A 10,479-nucleotide genomic window follows, 5' to 3' on the forward strand; every position below is an offset into this window, starting at 1 on the left:
TAACACTTATCTGACTTGGATTTGAGCCATCCTTGTGTATATGAAGAACCCTCATTTTGGGGTTTTTTTGTATTGGTAGTACTGGGGTTTGAACTCAGGGCCTCATGCTTGCTAGTGCTACCATTTAAGCCACCCTACCAGCCCTTTGTTATGGTTTTGATTTGCACTAGATGTTGGACATTTGTATCTCCAGAGAAATCCATTCTCTCTATTCAAATTCTTAGCCTATTTTTAAAAATTGGATTCCCAATCAGTTCTGAGGTTGCAGCTGCAGAGGAACCTTGCGAGGAGAGCCTGCCGAAGATGCTGTCTGTGTGTAAAGCTGAGGCCCACACCCTCCCTCCATGGGCCAGGATGGTCTCCAAGAGTTCTTTGGATCATCTTCATTGCTGCAAGGAACCTCCATGCCTCTTAATACTTGTCTCAGCAGATTGACACTGCTGAGATGTCCTCTATTCTTGAAGAACAACATATTCTTAGAGCTGCTACCTTTGTTGACCTTGAAGAGACTGGGTGTGTCTTAAATGTTAATGATGGTTTCGCCCAAGTTTGTGGGCTGAGGAATGTTCACAAAGAAGAAATGGTAGTTTTCTTCAAGTTTAAAGGGTATGTCTCTTAACTTGGAACCAGACAATGTTAGTGTTGCCTTGTTTGGGAACAACTAAGGAACTAATTAAGGAAGGTGATATTGTGAAGAGGACAGATGCCATGTGAGTGTTCCAGCTTGCAAGGAGCTGGTAGGTCAGATAGTAGATGCCCTTGGTAATGCCATTGATAGAAAGTGTCCATTTGGTTCCAAGACCTATAGGCAAGTGGATCTGAAAGCTCAGAATCATTCCTGGAATCTCTGTGCAGGAACCAATGCAGACTGGCATTAAGGCTGTGGATAGCCTGGTGCTCATGGTCCTGCTCAGCGTGAGCCAATTATTAGCAAGAGACAGACTGGGAAAACTTCAGTTGCTGTTGACACAATCGTCAGCCAGAAATGTTTCAGTGATGCAGCTGATGAGAAGATCCGTATCTATGTTGCTATTGGTCAGAAGCAATCCACTGTTGCCCAGTTGATGAAGAGACTTAGAGATGCAGATGCCATGAAGTACACCATTGTGGTGGCAGGTACTGCTTCTGATGTTGCCCTCTTTAGTACCTGTATCCTTATTCTGACTGTCTTATGGGAGAGTATTTTAGAGACAACAGCAAACATCTTTTGATCATCTACGATGACTTATCCAAACAGGCTGTTGCTTATGTCAGAATATCTCTGTTGCTCTGCCCAGTCCCTGGTCATGAGGCCTATTCGAGTCAAGTGTTCTAACCACACTCCCCACTACTGGAGAGAGCAGTCAAAATGAATCTTTTGGTGGTGACTTCTTGACTGGTTTACCACCCATAGAAACACAGGCTGGTGATGGGTCTGCTTATGTTTCAGCAAATGTCATTTCCTTTACTGATGACAGATCTTGTTCTGTAAAGGTATCCACCTGCCATTAATGTTCATTTGCCTGTGTCCCACGTCAGACCTGCTGCCCAAAGCAGGGATATGAAGCAGGTGGCCGGTACCCTGAAGCTGGAGTTGGCACAGGATCGTGAGGTTGCTGCTTTGCCCAGTTTGGGTCTGATCTTGATGCTGCTACTCAACAACTCTTGAGTCATGGTGTGCATCTGACTGACGCCTGAGGGTTGCTGTTTGCTGAAGCAAGGATGATATTCTCCCATGGCTATTGAAGAACAAGTGGCTGTCATCTGTGTGGGTGTAAGGGGATATCTTGATAAACTGGAGCCCAGCAAGATCACAAAGTTTGAGAATGCTTTCTGAAGTCATGTTGTCAGCCAATACCAATCCCTGTTGCTCAGTTTCAGGGCCAATGGGAAGATCTCAGAAGAGTCAGATGCAAAGCTGAAATTGTAACAAACTTTGTGACTGGATTTGAATCATAAACTCATGGATTCACATCAGACGCTGGTTTGGTTTTGTCGTTGCTTCTAGTAAAATCAGTTCCATTTCTAAAAAGATTTTATGTGATGATCAGAAATCACATAAAAAATAAAAGTTCCAGATTGTGTGGTTAAAAAAATTGGATTATTTAGCTGGGCATGGTGGTCTATGCCTATAATTCCAACACTAGGGAGGCTGAGGCAGGAGGATCTTTAGTTCAAGGCCAGCCAGGACTACATAGTGAGACCCTGTCTCAAAAACACCAACAAATATATGCTTTTTGGATTGTTTGTCTTTTTGTTGCTGAATTGTAAGCTCTTCCACATACTGAGGTGAATCTAATTTAGGTGACACTCTAGGAAGACCAGATGGTTTCTGTTGGCTTAGTTTTTCATTCGTTTCAGGCACTTAAGTTTTTGAAGAGAATCCCTGTTCACAGGATAGCCATAAACTAGAACATACTGCCATCAATAATAAAGCTTATTAATTCAATCCTAAAACCAGTGACGAAGATTTGGAAATCCAAATGAACTCTCTTTGGAAATTCTTGCTTCCGTTCATGGCGGTGGATTCCCAGGCCTCACTTCATTGTGCCTGAGTGAGTGACTAAAGGGACTAAAGAGAAAGCAGTGCATTTTCTCCCAGGTTGGTAAATCACAGCCTGTGTTAAAACCACAGGAATTGAAACAGGGACTGTGGAGATCTGGAGGGAATGCTCAGTCCCGGATCAAATGTGGCTTTAAAAGTTTGTTCCCCTGTGAGGGCTGATGGGGGAGCCTGCCCATGGTGAAGCCACCAGGCCCTCCACAGGTGGCTGGCACAAGGGCAGGGAGAGGTTGCCAGCAATGGCTCTCAGTGAAAGGAAGGATGATGCTGACTTCCTTTCTGGCTCCTAAGACCTAAGCCCTTTCCTCTCCCTTTCAGTATGGGCACTAAATAATTGCTTGCTGGTTTAACAGTGCTTTTACTCAATTCATTCACTTCCACTTGGTGCCTAAAATGCTGTTAGTGTGGACTCTCCCTTAGACTTCCCCATAAAACACACACACACACAAAAAAAATCCCCAGGTCTTGGAGGCCAATGTCATCCTTGTGATGCTGCTCGCAACTGTGAACTCACAGAATGAAGGAATGGCACAGCCATTCACGTGTGGTTGGGACTCTTAACAAGCACTGGTGTTACTTCTGAACCTGGTACAGCAGGCATAATCTTGTCCTTCAAAGCACTCACTATGTCAATGGGACAGGCAGACAACTAATGAGCACAAATTCCATCTTACAGCATTAGGCAGAGAAGGGAACAAAGAGCTCTACTTACAGATATCTTGGAGAATGCTTTACCTAAGAAGTGATAGTTGACTAGGGGTTGTATAACTCAGCATCATGATGGGGCCTTTCCAGGACCGTTTCCCAGTGGGAGAAGGAAGGAAAAGGAAACCCCAGCACGTGCCCAGTTCCCTGTAGAGGGATAGCTGTGGGATGGAAGCCTGTGTCTCTGGATCTCCAGATAGGTCCATCATGTCCAAAATTAGCCTAGTCTTTTGGCCCAAGCCAGTGTGAGAAGAAAAGGTGGAATCTAGGTCAATTCTCTTTAGTACAGGAATAGGAAAAAGCAACCAATATCCAAACCTTCTAGTCTTTGATTTTATGTTTATCAAGGGAAATCTTGTTTTCATTTTTATAGCAAATGTTTATGACTTTGAATCAGGAACTTGCCTGCTTTGTATTTCTCTTGTACTGCTTTATCCTGTTTCCCAGGTTGGTGGTTTTGAGATTGTGTAAGATTTGTTTCAGCCATATCAAAGGGCAGAGTTGCTTCCTTGAACTCCAGGGCAGCTGGGAGATCACTTTTGTCCTCCTGCCTGGTGGTTGCTTCTCTCAAGAAAGAGTAGCTCTGAACACCCAGATCTGGCTGAATTAAGGTGTCTTGGTTCTGCATTAGAAGCTTTGTAGCTTCAAGCAATAGTAACTAACTCTGCCTGACTCACTCACAAAAGGAATGTGTTGGAAGGAGATCTGGGAGCCCATAGCATTGACCAGAAGACTGGGAATGCAACTATGAGAACAGACAAGCACCAAAGAAGGCTGTGCAGCAAGAGCAGGAGACCAACTAGCACTTTCATTGTACCCCTCAAACTCTGGGCAGTTTCATACCTCTTCCTGCATCTCTATATCACTCACTTAAGAGTCCCAGTTTCTGGAAGGAGCATCAGATTGGTTAAATGCAGGTCTAAGACCTGAACTGTGTCTGGGCTGTCTTTCAGAGTTTTCAGAGTGGGAGGAGAGGCTCTGTCTCTTCAAGGCTTACACATTATGTGTGGGATACTCCCTGAGAAGGAGGCATTGTTCAGTAGAGGAACTACACCAGCAGGAGCCCCAAATGTACAATCTAACCCTCAAGACAAAACTGGGCTGGAATTGAATTGGAACTGTATTCCTCACAGGAAAAACTCCAGAGGAACAGCTAGCACCATTAATCAATAGCCTCCAACGAGCCTGGCACTGAATATATGTGATCAAATCTCATTTTGTCTTCCTCTGACAGGTGTGTAGCGGTATCTGTTTTACAGATTAGTTGGGATAGCTCCAGGGTCATATGGCTACTAGCATTCAAACAGTTCTGCTAGACTTTGCAATTCACACTCTGTTAACCTACTATGCTGGTTTTCCTGTCCCTGGGATATGCCAAATTGCAGAACACCTGTTTGTCCCTGTTCTATTGTGAGTAATCAAGAGTGGGCAATGAGCCTGTCTGGGAATCCATCTCTGCTGCTTCCAGGCAGCTGCTGTCAGTTACTTTGTCCCAGAATTCATTTGGTGTTGTCCTGTTAATGGTTACATTTCCCTTTCATCTTGCTAGGTGATCTGCCAGCAAAGTCAAAAGTAACTTGGGATCTTGTTTTGTTTTTATTACTTCTGATGTGTTCCTTGAGTAGAAACAGCTGCTAACTAGACTGTGTGTATAACACCTACCCCCGGAAGGGGTCCAAAATTATACTGCATGGACCATGATGGATGCCAGACATCCCCACCTCCATGTCTCAAAGCAAGGTTTCCTCTATGTGAGTAATTGACCAGACCCACCAGTTAAAGTCAGGAAGGTTTTTTAGATGAGAGTGAGGGCCCTTTATTCTGTCTACAGAGCCAACAGTAAAAATTCATCCTATATATACATGACATGCTGTCGCCAAGTTTTGCACCAATATCAGCATATAGTATTGGTCCTGGAGCTCCAGAATTGAATTGTTCTTCTGTTTAAAATGCTGACCAGATGGGAGGTTGAGATCAGGAGGATCGTGGTCCAAGGCCAGCCTGTGCAAATAGTTCTTGAGACCCACATCTCTAAAATAATCAGAGAAAAATGGACTGGAGGTATGGCTCAAGCAATAGAGCACCAGTTTTGTAAGTGTGAAGCCCTGAGTTCCCACCAAAAAAAAAAAAAAAAAAAAAAAACAGAGGGGGCTGGTGGAATGGCTCAAATGGTAGATCACCTGCTTGGCAAGCATGAGTTCCTGAGTTCTACCCTCAGTATCCCCCACCAAACCCCCCAAAATAAACCAAAATGCTGACCAGAGGCTGGGTTGTGTAGCTCAGTGGTAGAGCACTTGCCTACCATCCACAAAGGTCTGGGTTAAATCCCCAGCAGCACGTGCACGTGCACACACACACACACACGCACACACAAACACACACACTATTGACCAGGTGACTTCAGCATTTGGGGATCTGGGAAATTTAGCTCAGACAGAAGAGCACTTTTAGGAGAGGGACTTTTGGAAGACCATCTCATTCTTTTATTAGGGTCTGAACTCAGGCCATTCATGGGTCTGTGGAGGTTGTTACCCTCTTTGGATGATGTCGTTGGGGTCTAGTTCAGAGCTTAAGTTAGTTTCTATTCTTGAGAACCAAAATGAATGTTATGACACATTTCTTCTTGGTGCCAGGAGATCAGAAGACCAAAGTGGAGTCCACTGGAGTTGTCAGAAGAGGAGAGAAGTCCATATCCATCTATCTCATTTATCCTATTTTGTCCAAGGATATGTGGGTAATGTCTGAATGAGGGCAGATCAGAGGATTGAAGGGTCCCAGGCCTGAGGCTTGGAGCCAGGCTGGAGGAGAAAAGTGAGTTGTTATGACCAAAGCAAACAGTGTCTGCAGGGAACAGGTGCCACATGTGTACTCAGTAGGAATGTGACAACCCAGCATTCCTTCCCAAGAATTGTGGTTCTGAAAGGAAAGACTGGCTCATGCCAAGGGACAGCCACCCTTTACTCCCCCAGCCTTGATCAGGCCTTGGCTGTGGGAGCCACTATAGAAGTGGCACCGTCCCTCCCAGCACTTCCTTATGGTCCCTTCCTATGAAATTTCATCTCTGGATAAGTGTGAATTCAGTGCATAATTAAAAAGCAAACAAATCTGCCCCAAATGAGCATTTGAAATTTAGGTAGACATTTGAATATAAGCAATGATTCGTGTTTTGTTAAGATTTTTAAAAATAGACAATATGAATTTGTTGAAGGATTTCTGGCCTATAATTATACTTTACATAGTTTGTAAAAGAAAAAGAATGCATCTTTTTCTTCATTTCTGGACTACTGACCCACTGATACCACAAACAAAAGTTTTGGGGACAGTTTGTTGTCAATTGTAGCAAGTTTTAATTGCCTTAATATATAAAGGAGTCTTTTTTTTCTTGTGGTGATACTGGGGCTTGAATTCAGGGCCTCATGCTTGCTAGGCAGGAGCTCTACCACTTGAACCACTCCACCAGTCCCTTTTTATGTTGGTATTTTTGAGTAGGGTCTCGAGAGCTATTTGCCCTGGCTGTCTTCAAACCACATTCCTCCTGATCTTTGCTCCCAAGTAGCTAGTATGAGTGCCCAGCTCATAAATAAGGAGGTCTTCTAGATTAATAAAGAGGACTGATGTTTTTTTTTTTTTTTTTTTTTTTTTTTTTTTGGTGAGATGGGGATTTAAACTCAGGGCTTCCTGCTTACAAAGCGGGCACTCTACTGTTTAAGTCACGTCTCCACTCCTTTTTGCTCTGGTTATTTTAGAGATGGGGTCTTGCAAACTATTTTTCTGGGCTGGCCTGAAACCACCATCCTCCTAATCTCAGCCTCCCAAGTAGCTAGCATTATAGGCATAAGACGCTGGCAGCTGGCTGAGGACCAATGATTTAATAGAAAAATGAAAAATGAGCAAAGAAAAAGGACACAGAAGTTAATAAAAACAGATTTAAAATGTATGAAATGATGTGCAATCTTATAAAAAATGTAAACAAAATGAGATACCAGTTTCACCTTTCAAATTTTAAAGATCAAAAGTTTGATAATACATTATTATTGAGGATAAAGAATATATATATATATATATATATATATATATATATATATATATATATATATATATATATATATATATATATTTGTTTGTTTGGTTTGTGGCACTGGGGATCGAACCCAACACAACTGCTCTACCACTGAGTGACATCCCTAGCCCCAGTCTCGTACATTTTTGGTAGGAATGTAAATTGGTATGATCTCTTCCTAAGTGATTTGACAATATCAACCAAAATAGGAAATTCACATATCCTGATTCAGTGATCTACTACCATGTAACAAACTACTCCAAAGTGCAGTTTCTTATACTTTTACAGTTAGTTTGCTTCTTGGGAGGGTCAGAAATTCAGGAAGAGCTAGTTTGGATGGTTCTCTGATCATTATGGTGTCAGCAGGAGTGGCCAATTCTGGAGGCATCACTTCCAAGATGGCTCGGGCACTTACATGCTTCCGTGCTCCTTGTCCTCTTTCTCCTCACAGCCTTTTAGCTCATACTTCTGGGCTTTTCCATATGGCTTGCATTTCTCATAGCATAATGGTCTCAGAGAAGTTGCACTTCCAGGAAGCAAGAGGTAGAAGCTACTAAGTCAGTTAAAGGTATGTATATCCCTATAATCCCAGCTGTGAGGAGGCTAAGGCAGGAGTATCATGAGTTTGAGGCCACCCTGGGCTGCATAGCAGCAAGACCCTGCCTCAAAACACTAGAAACAAAATTTTTAAAAGGCTATGCCCAGAACTGGCTCAATATATCTTTTGCTATATTCTATTGGTTAAACCAATCACTGTCACTCCTAACCAAATATCCAAGGGGATGGAGACATAGACCTCATTTCTTTGTGGAGTAGTGGCAAAGTCACATTGAAAAAAAAAAGAATGTGAAGTAGATTTTTAAAAAACATTTTTATTAGTAGTATATAATAGTTGAACAGAGGGTTTCTTTTTTGTCTTTTTTTTTTTGGTTTATTTATTCCTATGTGCGTACATTGTTTGGGCCATCTCTCAACAGAGGGTTTCATTGAGACATTTCCATATATGTATACAACGTACCCCAGGTTCATTTCCTCCATTCTCCCTCTTCCCTCTCCTCCTTCCCTCTCCACCTTCTTAAAATGACTTCAACAGGTTTCAGAATTCCATATTCATACACGGGTGGACAATATATCAACCATATTCACCCTCCTCTGCCCTCTTTATTTACCCTCCCCTCCTACTAACAACCTCCCCTTAGCATGATCTGTTTTATATCCCTGTCCTTCATTGTTTAGGTGTCTGTTGTTGAGTGGGGATTTTGCCTCAGTATTTTACCTGTAAATATATTGTGCTTAAATTGTCTAACCCCTCCACTACTCTTCCTCACCATTTTCCCCCTACCCTATATTGTTCAACAGTTTTCAGTGCATTTTGTTGTGTCTTGTTCCTACACAGACATAATATATTTCAATATTATTTATGCTCTATCATTCTCCTCTTTCCCTCCTCCACTACTCTCCTCTATTAAGTAGTTCCACTATTAAAAGCATGTTTTATTTATATGTATATGTATATACATATATATGTGTATGTATAGATGATAATGCTTGTGTTTATATTTGGATCTAACGTGAAAGATCTTTTTATTGTGTTTGGAGAGTACAATCTACTAGCTACACTTTTAGCCACCAATTCATCTTTTAAAATTTTGTAAGTAGTTAAAAATGTAGGAGTTGAATGTGGTGGCACATGTCTGTAATCCCAGCACTTGGGAGGCTGAGGCAGGAGGATCTCAAACTGGAAGCCAACCTGGGTTTCATAGTGAGACTCTGTGCCAAGAAGGAAAAAAGAAAAAAACCCAAAGTGGGTGAAAATATATTACCAAGAGTATTCATTACTAAAGAAATATTATTTTGGTGGTACTAGAGATTGAACTCAGGGCCTCAAGCTTTCACTCTACCACTTGAGCCATGCCTCCAGCCCTTTTTCCTTTAGTTTATTTTTCAGATAGAGTCTTACACATTTTCCTGGGGCTGGATTTGGACCTCGATCCTCCTATTTCCATCTCTGGAGTAGCTGGGATTACAGATGTGAACTATCATGTCTGGCCCAATATAACTACAATCTCAGGAATAAGAAAGTTAAGGAAAATAGAGCCCTTAGCACATGCACCAGAAAACTGGTCTTAAGTTTTCCAACCATTGTCACATCACATCAACCAAATCCAACAAAGAGAGTGTAGGCACCAAAGCAAAAAACCACAGAGACTTGTGGGTGGCGTCTTTGGTACAGTGTCTTCAGTTCAGATTACAAGTGCTAAACCACCTGGAGGAGAGGATTTCCACTGCTTCCCCACTCATCAGCTTCTTTAGCGGCAAGCTCTGTGGCTCTAACTCTGGCTAAGTCCATTTACCCAGGGGACTTGTCAAAAGAAATGTCCCAGGACTCCTGAAGACATGTCTTTTTATGCAAAATAATAATAATAATAATGTGGACTGGCAGAGGGGCCCAAGTGGTAAGAGCACCTGCCTAGCAAGTGTGAGACCCTGAGTTCAAACCCCAGTGCCACCAAAATAAAGAAGCTTAAGCCACTCACATTAGTCAGAATGGGCAGTGTTTGTTCATTCTTGTGATTTGGACAATATTCTTGTTTTTCTTTGTGTCAGACATGGTTAACAGTGCTCTTGCTGTTGTCATGATCTATCACGGTTACAGAACAGCCTCATGTTGATGTCCCCTGAAATGGTTTCTGTCCAAGAGAACACCAGGGCTTTGCTGGGAAGGTCCCTTCAGCTCTTAGCAACACCAAAATCTAGCTGGCATTGCCAGGCCAACTTCCACATCTTGGGGCTGCTTTTTTCTTTTTCAGAAGAGGCAAAGAGAGGAGTGGGCAGAATCTCAGTTTTCTGGTGACTTAGGCAGAGATTTGCTTTAGTGTATACAAGAAAAGGAGGCAGGAGGGTGGAGTGGGTTAATAATTGCTATAGATGCTGTGTGCACTTCACGGTTTTTAATAAATAAAAGTAAAAACCTAAGCAATTTTGAATGATTTTTCATTTGTGGGGCTGTGTTCCTTTTGTTGTGATACTGCTCTAGACCGTGTAGCTCAAAGTCTTAAAAGTGCTGTTTTTCAAAGCCAAGAGGTTCTGAGCTACTGCTAGTTAATGCCCGGAGTTCCAGCTCCAGATGAAGCCAAAGTCCAGATGGTGCTTCAAAGAAGAAGGCTGATGT

At 42.4% G+C, this 10,479-nt stretch overlaps 1 pseudogene; it reads left to right on the forward strand.

The window, feature by feature from the left end:
• The first annotated feature begins 430 nt into the window (after positions 1–430).
• LOC141418153 (ATP synthase F(1) complex subunit alpha, mitochondrial-like) lies at positions 431–1,938 on the forward strand (annotated as a pseudogene).
• Positions 1,939–10,479: the final 8,541 nt, after the last annotated feature.

This window comes from Castor canadensis, chromosome 16 (assembly GCF_047511655.1).
Source record: "Castor canadensis chromosome 16, mCasCan1.hap1v2, whole genome shotgun sequence".
Taxonomy (NCBI): Eukaryota; Metazoa; Chordata; class Mammalia; order Rodentia; family Castoridae; genus Castor; species Castor canadensis.